The 14,505-nt window shown below is 42.2% G+C and overlaps 1 long non-coding RNA gene across 2 annotated transcripts; it reads right to left on the bottom strand.

Annotated features, from left to right (window-relative positions):
• Positions 1-455: 455 nt before the first annotated feature.
• On the bottom strand, positions 456-14,299 carry LOC140453079 (uncharacterized). Of its 2 annotated transcripts, none has more exons than XR_011952294.1 (4): positions 14,185-14,299; positions 11,638-11,723; positions 6,768-6,830; positions 456-5,792 (listed from the first exon to the last, which is right to left on the bottom strand). It is a non-coding gene; the product is annotated as an uncharacterized lncRNA (long non-coding RNA). The 2 variants fall into 2 exon arrangements; XR_011952293.1 differs by having other exon boundaries at positions 11,638-11,730; positions 14,185-14,292.
• Positions 14,300-14,505: the final 206 nt, after the last annotated feature.

The following is a 14,505-nucleotide window of genomic DNA, read 5'->3' as shown; positions in this document are numbered from 1 at the left end:
TTCTGTACAAGATACTTAACTAATTAATGCCCTTTCCCAGTAAATTTGTAATCTCAATAATACAATTAAACTATAAATAGAGTCCCTTTTCTCCCTTCAAATTTACACTTTATAACGTACAAACAATACAGAGAGTCTGTGTTAAACATTGCCTCTTTTTGGGATCATTTCACTTTAACATTGCAAAGTTATTAAAACCAGAAATCTAATTAAATGTCGTGAGATTCCTTTTAATGTTGTTTACTGCAGTACCTTACCCGATCTGTTTGGTGCCATTTGACACACCCACTCTCCTCAGGCTTGAAGCTGCTCCAATGCTTCCAAATTGCAGCCTTTCCCCCACCTCACCATTATTTGACGATTTCACCAGGGACCCCTGCAGCAACCCAGATCACACACTGCCTGCAGCAGCCACTGCCCCTACCCCGTCCCCCAGCTACAAAGTATCCTGCTACCCCACCCCGACAAGGCCATTCAGCCAAACATGCGCCCTGGACCTGCACAGACACAACAGTGCTGCCCTGACTAATACAGCCATTTATAGGTTGGTAGGAAGACAATCAATACAATCAGCATCGGTTTGGATAAGGATTAGGGCCAAGCATTGCAGCACCCACAGCTACAGAAATGAGGTCAGGAGAATAAGAAGGGAAAAAAAGATTTCATTTATATGTTTCCTTTTACAACTTCAAGATGTCCCAAAACATTTTACAAACAAATAAATGTTTTGGAGTGTAATTAGTATTGTAATGTAGAAAATGATGACATTTGTGCAAAGAAAACTCCCACTAAGAGCAATATGATAATGGATAAGTAATATATTCATTGAGGGATAAATATTAGCCAGAACACGATAAGACCATGAGGCCACAAGATCTAGGAACAGAATTAGCCCATTTGATCATGACTGATATACTTCTCAACCTGATTCTCTTGCCTTCTCCCTGTAACCCTCGATCCCTTTATTAATCAACAAACTATCAATCTCTATCTTAAACACACTCAATGACTTGATCTCTATAGCCTAATGCAATAATGAGTTCCACAGATTGAGCACCCTATAGCTGAAGAAATTCCTCCTCATCTCAGTTCTAAAAGGTTGACCCTTCACCCTGAGGCTGTGCCCTCAGGTCCTAGTCTCTCTTCCTGGTGGAAACATCTTCTTCATGGACACTCTATTCAGGCCTCTCAGTATTCTGTAAGTTTCAAATCTTCAACTACTCCTCTTATGGTAGGCCTTTCACCTTGTAAACCTCCTCTGGACTGGCTCCGATGCCAGCACATCCTTCCCTAGATATGAGGACCAAAACTGCTCATTCCAAAGGTGGTCCGAACAGAACCTCTGCTCTTGTATTCAAACGCTTTTGGAATGAATGCTAACATTGCATTTGCCTTCCTAACTGCCAACTGAACCTGCAGTTAACCTTAACAGAGTCCTTAACTAGGACTCCCAAGTCTCTTTGTGCTTTCCAAAGCGTTTTCCTGTTTAGAAAATAGTCTACACCACTATTCTTACTTGCAAAGTGCATAACCTCACAATTTTCCACACTGTATTCCATCTGCCACTTCTTTGCCCACTCTCCTAGCCTGTCCAAGTCCTTCTACAGCCTGCTTCATTGACACTACCCACCCCTCTGGCTATCTTTGTTCCATCTGCAAACTTAGCTTCAATACCCTCAGTTCCTTCACCAAGATCATTAATGCATAACGTAAATAGTTGTGGTCTCAACATTGATCTCCTTAGAAGAACTCTAACAGATTTGTCAGGCATGACCTACCCTTGATGAAGCGGTACTGACTATGCCCTATTTTACTATGCTTTTCCAAGTACTCCACAATCTCATTCTTAATAAAGGACCCTCAAATCCTCCCAACATAAGAGATCAGGCTAGCCGGCCGATAGTTTCCTGTCCTCTGTACCCCCACCCTTCTTAAACAGGAATGTTACGTTGTCCATTTTCCAGTGCCCAGGGACTCTTGTTGACTCACGTAATTCCTGAAATATCACCACCAATGCCTCCACAATCTTGTCAGCTATCTCCTTCGGAACCCTGGGGTGTGGTCCATCCAGTCTGATTAGATTACTTACAGTGTGGAAACAGGCCCTTCGGCCCAACAAGTCCACACCACCCCGCTGAAGCGCAACCCACCCACACCCCTACATCTACCCCTTACCTATACTACGGGCAATTTAGGATGGCCAATTCACCTGACCTGCACATCTTTGGACTGTGGGAGGAAACCGGAGCACCCGGAGGAAACCCATGCAGACACGGGGAGAACGTGCAAACTCCACACAGTCAGTCGCCTGAGGCGGGATTTGAACCCAGGTCTCTGGCACTGTGAGGCAGCAGTGCTAACCACTGTGCCACCGTGCCGCCCAAGTCTGGGTGATTTATCCACCTTCAGACTTTTTAGCTTTTCCAGCACCTCCTTAGTGATGACCACTACATTCACCTCTGTCCCCTGACTCTGGTATGTAGCAGGGAACAGTCACCTGCTCTGAGGAAGGGTCACTGGACCCAAAAGGTTAACTCTGATTTCTCTCCACAGATTCTGGATTAGTGGTGCTGGAAGAGCACAGCAGTTCAGCAGCATCCAAGGAGCAGTAAAGTCGACGTTTCGGGCAAAAGCCCTTCATCAGATACTGCCAGACCTGCTGAGCTTTTCCAGCATTTTCTGTTTTTGTTTCTGATTTCCAGTGTTTGCAGTTCTTTTGGTTTTTATTTGCCAAATAAATGAAGTGACAAAAGGAAAACTGGACACAGGTCTTATGAAGCAAGTTGATACACAAAGTGAGCCTGAGATTTATGCATCACTTTCAGAAATGACTTCCATGGACTATCATGCAGTAAAAGATTTACTCTTGATACATATGAATTAGTTCCTGAGGAATACAGATAAACATTTCAAAACACAAAGAAACATCCAGGACAATGCCTACATTGAATTTGAAGAGGTAAAGTGAACCAAGTTTGACTATTGGATACAAACGTAAGGAGTAAGTGTCATGTTTCAACCTCTGCAGGAAAGTATGTTCTTAGCAGAAATTAAAAATTCACTTCCTCCAGTAATTAGAATTAGCAATGTTGAAGACAAAAGAGTTGCAACAATTAGACAGACAGTGGAGATGGCTGATGATGAACTGGTTCATAAAACAAACCTCTTTTTGTCATTGCCATAAATGCAATAAAGATAGAAGGTGAGAGTGTGACAGGAAGACAAGTAGCTCATACAAAGAAGAGGCAACTGAAAATAACCTGTGAATTTATCCTTAGATCAGCAAGGAAGGTATTAAGGGTGAAAGTGAAAGTCAAAGATCTGTTTCCATTTAAAAACAGTTTGCATATTTACTCAGTATGCTAGAAGGTGTGTGAAACTCAACACGGGACTTATTGATGTTCCTGAACCTGGAAAGAAAACACAATATATGAAATTGTCGTTTAAACCCTAAGTATGAGACTTAAGATGAGCACTGCTGTGAGTGCATGAATTGTGAGAGCTATAAAAGGATTATTGTTGAGGAAAATTAACCCCTACTCATCAAATGGTAAAACCAACTCCATAATCCTTTATGATGGATTATATGTCTACATTCCTGGACAGACTAATGGGAGCCTGCAAAATAGCACAGGAGCAATTAAAACCTTTTCAAGCGCAGATGAAGGAATGGGCAGATAAGCAGTCTGAAACCTGAGCATTTCAAAGAGGAGCCCAGACAGTCATGAAGAGATGAAGTTGTAATACTTTTACAGGTCAGTCTTATGAAAGCAAGATTCAGTTGCTCACTCAGGTAATAAATATGGGTTAGTGAAGTTAATTATCAGAGTGACACTCCAGATCACAAGAAGAAGAATCAATTGTGCTAAGATATTACAGTAGCAAGAAGCAAGCATGTCATACATTAAGAACAGTGAAAGATGACAAAAACATTGTTGATGAGGTAGACGTAACAAACGATTCACATTTTGAACTTCTTACTATGTGATTTGCTCATACTGAAAAGGTAGGGCAGTTAGACACCTTATTCTCCTATTTAAGCGAAGGACAACTAGAGTATCTAGTGAGGTTACTTATGGAATTTAAAGAAGAAATAAATCAGAGTGTATGACTTTAGCCAGGCTTGAGGTCCAAAGTCTGTGAGAAGATTTGTAGCTTGGGTGCTCGTTGTTGTGGTTCTGTTCGCTGAGCTGGGAATTTGTGTTGCAGTTGTTTCGTCCCCTGTCTAGGTGACATCCTCAGTGCTTGGGAGCATTCTGTGAAGCGCTTTTGTGATGTTTCCTCCGGCATTTATAGTGGTTTGTATCTGCCACTTCCGGTTGTCAGTTCCAGCTGTCCGCTGCAGTGGTCGGTATATTGGGTCCAGGTCGATGTGCTTATTGATTGAACCTGTGGATGAGTGCCATGCCTCTAGGAATTCCCTGGCTGTTCTCTGTTTGGCTTGTCCTATAATAATAGTGTTGTCCCAGTCGAACTCATGTTGCTTGACATCTGAGTGTGTGGCTACTAAGGATAGCTGGTCGTGTCGTTTCGTGGCTAGTTGGTGTTCATAGATGCGGATCGTTAGCTGTCTTCCTGTTTGTCCTCTGTAGTTGTTTGTGCAGTCCTTGCATGGGATTTTGTACACTACATTGGTTTTGCTCATGCTGGGTATCGGGTCCTTTGTCCTGGTGAGTTGTTGTCTGAGAGTGGCTGTTGGTTTGTGTGCTGTTATGAGTCCTAGTGGTCGCAGTAGTCTGGCTGTCAGTTCAGAAATCTTTTTGATGTATGGTAGTGTGGCTAGTCCTTTGGGTTGTGGCATGTCCTCATTCCATTGTCTTTCCCTTAGGCATCTGTTGATTAAATTGCGGGGGTGTCCGTTTTTGGCGAATACATTGTATAGGTGTTCTTCTTCCTCTTTTTGCAGTTCTGGTGTACTGCAGTGTGTTGTGGCCCTTATGAACAGTGTCTTGATGCAACTTGATGTTATAGTAATACTGAGTAATGCCATTCTGATCTTTCGAAAGACTCTCAAACCATGTCAGTACTAGTATTTCTAAGAGTGTGTTATCACAACTCACTGGGGTCGATAGAAAACATGTACTGAACAAGACTGTATTATGAGTAATTAAACTGCAGCTATCGGTGAAGAGTTATAAATTATCAGCATATAACACTTGTAAGTAAAACACTAATCTCCTATTAAACTCCCTCTTTACATACACAAACAAGTAGATGTAGATAGGAGAAAGTGAGGACAGCAGATGCTGGAGATCAGAGCTGAAAAATGTGTTGCTGGAAAAGCGCAGCAGGTTAGGCAGCATCCAAGGAGCAGGAGAATTGACGTTGCGGGCATAAGCCCTTCTTCAGGAATCCATAGGGACAAGAACACATGGACAGAGGGAAAACTGGGAAAGCAGTTCCATAGTCTTTCTTCACAACTTTTTTTGTTTATTTGCTGGTGGAACATAGGTGTCACTGGCTGGTCAGTATTTACTACCTGTCCCTAATTGCCCTTGAAAAGCTGATTAGAAGGTTTCTTCTTGGCCTTCCTTTTCCAGATGGTTCCACTGGTTTGCAAGAGGCACAGGGTGACTGGTTAGCTTATAAAATGTCTCTGACTAATCATTAAAAGTCACAATTTACAGCAATTGCTGAAGAAAAGATAAACTGGCTTTCTTCAGGTTTAAACTGGGGTTGGACTGCAGAAAACAGAGAGACAGCTGATGAGCTGGTGGAGATTTTATCACTTCTCTCTATCTTGTTTCCATTCTTAAGCTCGTCAGTTCCCTGAGAACCAGTCACACGGTCATCTGTGGGCAAAAGCCGTTTATCAATGATTAACTGGTCACTAGTCCATAGACCAAAATAACATCTTGTTGTGAACAAAACCTGCAACCGAATACCTCTTGGGTCTAGTCGCCTACAACCTAAACTTCAATTATTACATGTTCAAGCAATGTTTCAATTATGCTTATTTTTCAAGACATATAATAACCCTTGCAAACTACTGGTTTTAAAACCAGTTCTTTCTCATTCATTTCACAATTTAAAAAATCATAAGTACAGACCGTCTTTACAGTGATTTACTCAGATGATATATTCATATGCACCAATGGCCGAGAAGAACATATAAAACAATTAGAAGCCTGATTTCAACAATCACTCTTAGCTGACATAGTGCTAAGTCTTGCCAAGAGTGAGTTTTTGAAAGCACAAAGAAATTCTAATTTACAATGATTATAATCCCTTGACTTCTGTAGAAATGATTAAGAATAAAACTAGCTAATGGTTTTGGTGAAATCTGCTAAGTCAGATTTCTAATGTAAAAATTGTTCATATTATCAAGAAGGATAATACAATTGCTCAGCCATTATCAAGTATGATGAGGAGCTGCTGACGTTGGACTGAGATGGACACAGTTAAAAATCACATGTCACCAGGTTATAGTCCAAAGGTTTATTTGAAAGTACAAGGTTTCAGAGCTACACTCCTTCATCAGGTAGCTATAAGCTTTGAAAGCTTGTACTTTCAAATAAACCTGGTGATATGTGATTTTTAACAAGCATGTACCACAATTGCATTGGGATTGTTTACCGATTAAAAGGTGACAGGAAACTTAATAGATTTTGTATGAAGAGTGAATGAGAGGAATGAATATCATAAGTAAATACATTTGGAAGTGATGTTCCATTTCTCCAAGGATGGAGCACATTGAGAATTTACAAGACTAAACATTTGACACTTTCTGGAATAAAAGGTGTTATTAGCCTTATTTAATGGAATACCTGTCTTTGGAAGAGTCCATGATGCTTCTCTGCTGATGGTTGCTTCGTTGATTTCGATTTCAGCTTGAAAACCCAGGGAGTCAGAAAGGAGAAAGGGAGGCGGCAAAAAGGAGCAGTGAAACAGCAGGATATCTCTTTCTCTTTTGGCTAGTTGACATTTAGGAAACGGACAATGTTCACACCACAATACTCTGACTGCATTGCAGCCCCTGAAAAGCTAACCTATGACCACTATCCAAAGACTTGAATCCAGCTTAATTTTCAATTGATCTTTGTTTAAAAGCTATCCCATCAATATTAATCAGAAAGTCAGAGAGATGTACAGCATAGAGACAGACCCTTTGGTCCAACTTGTCCACACCGACCAGATATCCCAACCCAATCTATAACTGCTTTCCGATAACTACCATTTATTGCACCCCCTTGCTGTTGTAAATTCCTCATTGCATCTAATGGTTGCTCCAACCAATCCATTTGATCTGATAGGATTCACAACCAACAGCATTTATTGCAGATATAATCCTCAGTAACATGTAAACTCTCCCTAAACTCCCACATCTGACAGGAAGAGCATATCATTTTACTAAGGGCCATTTTTGATTCTTCCAATCTGCAGTCCCAGAAAATTGCACAGTCTGATTCCCCCACAAAACACTGCTCCAGGCTAGATAGGTCTCTTGATTAAACTTAAAATATAAGCTATAGCTATTAATTTAACCTGGGGCAGTGTTTGTAAAGGAATAAGACGGCGTTATTTTCTGGGTCTGTAGATTGTGAAGGAGCAAAAATGGCCTTTGCAGTGATATGTACTTCTTGTCAGATGTGGGAGTTTAAGGGTGACTGCGGATTATATCTTCCATAAATGCTGTTGGATGCGAATCTTATCAGATAGAGTGGATCAGTTGGAGAGATAGATAGAAGCGATGAGGAATTTGCAACAGCAACAGTATGTGATGTATGGCAGTTATAGGAAGGGGGGAAAGTCTCAGATACAGTCACATAGATGGGTTAACTCGAGGAAGGGTGAGAGAAGTCGGCAGCTAGGGCAGGAGTCTTTTGTGGATATACCCATTTCAAACAGATATGCTGTTTTGGAAAATGTAGAGGGTGATGGATTCTCAGGGGAACATAGCACGAACTGCCAAGTTCTTGGCATTGAGACTGGCTCTGATGCAACGAGGGGTACGTCGGCTTCCAAGAGATCAATTGTGTTAGGGGATTCTGTAGTCAGAGGTACAGACAGACGTTTCTGTGTTCAGCAGAGAAAAAGCAGAATGGTGTATTGTTTCCCTGGTGCCAGGATCAAGGATGTCTCAGAGAGGGTGCAGAATGTTCTCACGGGGGGAGCGGGGCCAGCAAGAGGTCATTGTCTACATTGGAACCAACGATATAGGAAGGGTAAAGGTTGAGATTCTGAAGGGAGATTACAGAGAGTTAGGCAGGAATTTAAAAAGGAGGTCCTCAAGGGTAGTAATACCTGGATTACTCCCAGTGCTAAGAGCTAATGAGGGCAGGAATAGGAGGATAGAGCAGATGAATGCATGGCTGAGGAGCTGGTGTATGGGAGAATGATTCACATTTTTGGATCATTGGAATCTCTTTTTGGGTAGAAGTGATCTGTACAAGAAGGACGGATTGCACCTAAATTAGAAGGGGACTAATATACTGGCAGGGAAATTTGCTAGAACTGCTTGGGAGGATTTAAACTAGTAAGATGGGGGGTGAGACCCAGGGAGATAGTGAGGAAAGAGATCGATCTGAGATGGGTACAGCTGAGAACAGAAGTGAGTCAAACAGTCAGGGCAGGCAGGGACAAGGTAGGACTAATAAATTAAACTGCATTTATTTCAATGCAAGAGGCCTAACAGGGAAGGCAGATGAACTCAGGGCATGGTTAGGAACATGGGACTGGGATATCATAGCAATTACAGAAATATGGCTCAGGGATGGGGAGGACTGGCAGCTTAATGTTCCAGGATACAAATGCTACAGGAAGGATAGAAAGGGAGGCAAGAAAGGAGGGGAAGTAGCATTTTTGATAAGGGATAGCATTACAACTGTGTTGAGGGAAGATATTCCCGGAAATACATCCAGGGAAGTTATTTGGGTGGAACTGAGAAATAAGAAAGGGATGATCACCTTATTGGCATTATAGTATAGACCCCCCAATAGTCAGAGGGAAATTGAGAAACAAATTTGTAAGGAGATCTCAGCTTTCTGTAAGAATAATAGGATAGTTATGGTAGGAGATTTTAACTTTCCAAACATCGACTGGGACTGCCATAATGTTAAAGGTTTAGATAAAGAGGAATTTCTTAAGTGTGTACAAGACAATTTTTTGATTCAGTATGTGGATGTACCTACTAGAGAAGTTGCAAAACTTGACCTACTCTTGGGAAATAAGGCAGGGCAGGTGACGGAGGTGTCAGTGGGGGAGCACTTTGGGACCAGCGATCATAATTCTATTTGTTTTAAAATAGTGATGGAAAAGGATAGACCAGATCTAAAACTTGAAGTTCTAAATTGGAGAAAGGCCAATTTTGACAGTATTAGGCAAGAACTTTCAAAAGCTGATTGGGGGCAGATGTTCGCAGGTAAAGGGTCTGTTGTAAATGGGAAGCCTTCAGAAATGAGATAACAAGAATCCAGAGAAAGTATATTCCTATCAGGGTGAAAGGGAAGGCTGGTAGGTATACGGAATGCTGGATGACCAAAGAAATTGAGGGTTTGGTTTCAGAAAAAGAAGGAAGCATATGTCAAGTATAGACAGGATAGATCGAGTGAATCCTTAGAAGAGTATAAAGAAAGTAGGAGTATACTTAAGAGAGATATCAGGAGGGCAAAAAGGGGACATGGGATAGTTTGGCAAATAGAATTAAGGAGAATCCAAAGGGTTTTTATAAATATATTAAGGACAAAAGGGTAACTAGGGAGAGAATAGGGCCCCTCAAAGGTCAGCAAGGCGGTCTTTGTGTGGACCCACAGAAAATGGGGGAGATACTAAATGAATATTTTGCATCAGTATTTACTGTGGAAAAGGATATGGAAGATATAGATTGTAGGGAAATAGATGGTGACATCTTGCAAAATGTCCAGATTATAGAGGAGGAAGTGCTGGATGTCTTGAAAAGGTTAAAAGTGGATAAACCCCCAGGACCTGATCTGGTGTACCAGAGAACTCTGTGGGAAGCCAGAGAAGTGATTGCTGGGCCTCTCACTGAGATATTTGTATCATCGATAGTCACAGGTGAGGTGCCGGAAGACTGGACGTTGGCTAACATGGTGCCCCTGTTTAAGAAGGGCGGTAAGGACAAGCCAGGGAACTATAGACCGGTGAGCCTGACCTCAGTGGTGGGCAAGTTGTTGGAGGGAATCCTGAGGGACAGGATGTACATGTATTTGGAAAGGCAAGGACTGATTTGGGATAGTCAACATGGCTTTGTGCGTGGGAAATCATGTCTCACAAACTTGATTGAGTTTTTTGAAGAAGTAACAAAGAAGATTGATGAGGGCAGAGCAGTAGATGTGATCTATATGGACTTCAGTAAGACGTTTGACAAGGTTCCCCAGTGGGAGACTGATTAGCAAGATTAGATCTCATGGAATACAGGGAGAACCAGCCATTTGGATACAGAACTGGCTCAAAGGTAGAAGACAGAGGGTGGTGGTGGAGGGTATTTTTCAGACTGGAGGCCTATGACCAGTGGAGTGCCACAAGGATCGGTGCTGGGCCCTCTACTTTTTGTCATTTACATAATTGATATGAATGTGAGCATAAGAAGTACAGTTAGTAAGTTTGTAGATGACAGCAAAATTGGAGGTGTAGTGGACAGCGAAGAAGGTTACCTCAGATTACAACAGGATCTGGACAAGATGGGCCAATGGGCTGAGAAGTGGCAGATGGAGTTTAATTCAGATAAATGCGAGGTGCTGCATTTTGGGAAAGCAAATCTTAGTAGGACTTATACACTTAAATGGAAAGGTCGTAGGGAGTGTTGCTGAACAAAGAGACCTTTGAGTGCAGGTTCATAGCTCCTTGAAAGTAGAGTCACAGGTAGATAGGATAGTGAAGAAGGCGTTTGGTATGCTTTCCTTTATTGGTCAGAGTACTGAGTACAGGGGTTGTGAGGTCATGTTGCAGCTGAAAAGGACATTGGTTAGGCCACTGTTGGAATATTGTATGCAATTCAGGTCTCCTTCCTATCGGAAAGATGTTGTGAAACTTGAAAGGGTTCAGAAAAGATTCACAAGGATGTTGCCAGGGTTGGAGGATCTGAGCTACAGGGAGAGGCTGAACAGGCTGGGGCTGTTTTCCCTGGAGTGTCGGAGGCTGAGGGGTGACCTTATAGAGGTTTACAAAATTATGAGGGGCATGGATATGATAAATAGACAAAGTCTTTTCCCTGGGGTTGGGGAGTCCAGAACTAGAGGGCATAGGTTTAGGGTGAGAGGGGAAAGATATAAAAGAGACCTAAGGGGCAACTTTTTCATGCATAGGGTGGTACGTGTATGGAATGAGCTGCCAGAGGATGTGGTGGAGGCTGGTGTAATTGCAACATTTAAGAGGGATCTGGATGGGTATATGAATAGGAAGGGTTTGGAGGGATATCGGCCGGGTGCTGACAGGTGGGACTAGATTTGTTTGGGATATCTGGTCGGCATGGCCAGGTTGGACTGAAGGGTCTGTTTCCATGCTGTACATTTCTATGATTCTATGACTCTATGACTCTACGCTAACCTAACACTTATGGCTTATATTTTAAGTTTAATCAAGAGACATATCTTCTTCAAACATTTAATCAAGAAAGTACCCACTCTACTCATTACTACAGACTTACAGTAAGATCACACTTAAAAACTGTTCACTTACCTGTTTCTGTGCTGTGACCACTCCCGAACAGGTTCCTCCAAGACCAGTTGTGAATTCCACTGTTTGTTACTTTTCCCAGATGCACTCTATGAACTCAACAGCAAGGTCATCAGTAATTCAATTTTGTCAACAAGCAGCTTGCTGCATTTGAGGAGTCTTCAACCTCTACCCCATGTTTTACAAGGAGAAAGTGAGGACTGCAGATGCTGGAGATCAGAGTTGAGAATGTGCTGCTGGAAAAGCACAGCAGATCAGTCTCCATCCAAGAAGTGGAAGAATCAACGTTTTGGGCATAAGCCCTTCATCAGGAAGGCTTATGCCCGAAACGTCGATTCTCCTGCTCCTCGGCTGCTGCCTGATCTATGTTTTACAAACCATGCGTCAATAAGGGTGTTTTTCCCTTTTAATTAAATATTATCTCTACAGAATCATTTTTTGTCCTGTGTGTGTTTGAGATTAAAGGAGGATATGGTTCTAGTTCTGGATTATAGTTTAGCTATTAACCAGTTGAGCTATTTGTTATAAGAATAAGTTTTATGACATAAAAACAGATTACCTTGAGTTTATTGAAGAAGCCTAAAAAAGTCCCCTTTATTCTGCATTGCAGTGCCAAAGGGAAACAATTGGCCATTTTGGTGATCAAATTTAAACATTTACACTAATGGTGTGTCTCATAATGTTTGGAGCTTCATTATCTGCAGATTCCTCCCTTTATAGTTGTAGCAATTGATTAGAGCATGACATTCTAAAATAGCATTGCTGGTATGAAACCTGCCTGCTCTGCATATTTTCAGTGAAGTGTAGCTGCTAACTCTTTGACCAAAATGGCATCCAACCTGTTTTGCATCTGATAAATGTATGTGTTTGTGAATGCCATTTTGGATCTCTAATGGCCCACCCAACTCAGTGTTACCAAGCTCAATTTTGTGCCCCATGACCTCAGATGGAGTTGCTACTGGGCTACATGTAGATAATGAAGAGGAGGGGACAGCACAGATTCTTGCATGACTAGCTTCTTGATCAGTAGTTGAATAAAGGCTTATGGGCAAAATGCAGGAAAGTGGACATGAGAAATGTTGGATCAGCCATGATTGTATTAAATAGCGGAGCAGGCTCAAGGGACTGAATGGCCTACTCCTGCTCCTATTTCCGATGGTCCACAGTGTTAACTGTAGAGGGCTGGGAAGAAAATATATTGTTGCAGCCGAAAAGCGTAAACAGTCTCACTGAGTTGCACAATGAAAGAGAAGTATTTCAGGAGGATGATATACAGGAAAGTCAAGATAATAGGGGAGGGATAGAGCAATGTAGACACTTTGATTAGGATTGTGCTGTGCTATAGAAGGGGTACAGACCTGACTGAAGAAATCCAAACATGAATTTATCAGGAAAATGGACAGAACTTTTGACGGTCTTCAAGGTCTTTGGATGAGTGGTTCATAGAATCATAGAGATGTACAGCACGGAAACAGACCCTTCGGTCCAACTCGTCCATGCCGACCAGATATCCCAACCCAATCTAGTCCCACCTGCGAGCACCCGGCCCATATCCCTCCAAACCCTTCCTATTCATATACCCATCCGGATGCCTTTTAAATGTTGCAATTGTACTAGCCTCCCCCACTTCCTCTGTCAGTTCATTCCATACACGTATCACCCTCTGCATGAAAAAGTTGCCCCTTAGGTCTCCTTTATATCTTTCCCCTCTCACCCTAAACCTATGCCCTCTAGTTCTGGACTCCCCGACCCCAGGGAAAAGACTTTGTCTATTTATCCTATCCATGCCCCTCACGATTTTATAAACCTTTATAAGGTCACCCCTCAGCCTCCAACGCTCCACGTTAAACAGCCCCAGCCTATTCAGCCTCTTTCTATAGCTGTTGAAGTGGGGACCAAATCTAGAAAATGACAGGGATGTCTGCTGTTTGAATCCGGTTCAGACTGGTTTAGCCAGGGCTGACAGGATCAAAGTGACAAAGACCACTGAACAGGTCACCCAAACAATTGGGAAGAGTGTGCAGTTGGGAAATTGTTCAATGATCTATCCCATTGTATTTGAAATTCCCCATGGTTGTGCATCACAATAGCTGAACGTTGTCACCGAAGAAAACGGATTAACTCTGTAGGTCGCAGCGAACAGTCGTGGCTTTTCCAGGTTTCCCGGAAGTTGATAGTTTAAATATCCTGGACACGAGGTTAGCTGGACGCTTTGTTAATCAGAGTTGAATGGGAAAACATTGAGCAACGGTGGAGCGTGTTCTTTGGAATTTCAAAGCGGACTCTGAGTTCGACTGACTGATCCACTACGTGTAGGAAACCCAATTAACAGCCGCTTCTGTAATACTTCATTCCCCCTAATTGTGACATTTCACGACTTACAATACCCCGATTCCCAGCCACTTTCACGACCCCTGGAAACATTTAACCTTCGACTGCACTGGCCACGCCAGGACCTGCAAACACATACAGGATGTTACACCTGACCGGTGCTTTTATTTCTATGGTTTTTAATGAAAGATGGTGATTCTCTGTTGCTGAGAAGTTTACCTCGCAGATTAAAGTTCAGCCTCTTGGCAGCTTTCCAACATCAAATGGCAGATATTCTTTCAGCTTCGATGTGTTTTTTTCTCAAAGTTGAAAACAAACGTGGGGTACTTTCTAATGAGCTGATCTGAAGCAACGCCGCCAGCTCTCGGTTTAAGATTTGAAATCGTTCCTTCAAACTGCCGAGTTTTAAGTTTTCTATCACTATTTAAGCTGGTGCATATTTCCATAGTCCCTCCCCCTTTTGGGGCTACTCGTTTCTTCGAACAGTCTATACTATAAGTACTGTCTTTGAAGCAGTCAAAACTTGGACCAGCTGCAAAG

This window comes from Chiloscyllium punctatum, chromosome 26 (assembly GCF_047496795.1).
Source record: "Chiloscyllium punctatum isolate Juve2018m chromosome 26, sChiPun1.3, whole genome shotgun sequence".
Classification (NCBI taxonomy): Eukaryota; Metazoa; Chordata; class Chondrichthyes; order Orectolobiformes; family Hemiscylliidae; genus Chiloscyllium; species Chiloscyllium punctatum.
Note: the sequence above shows the minus strand (reverse complement) of the source record. Positions and strands in the feature narration are given on the sequence as shown.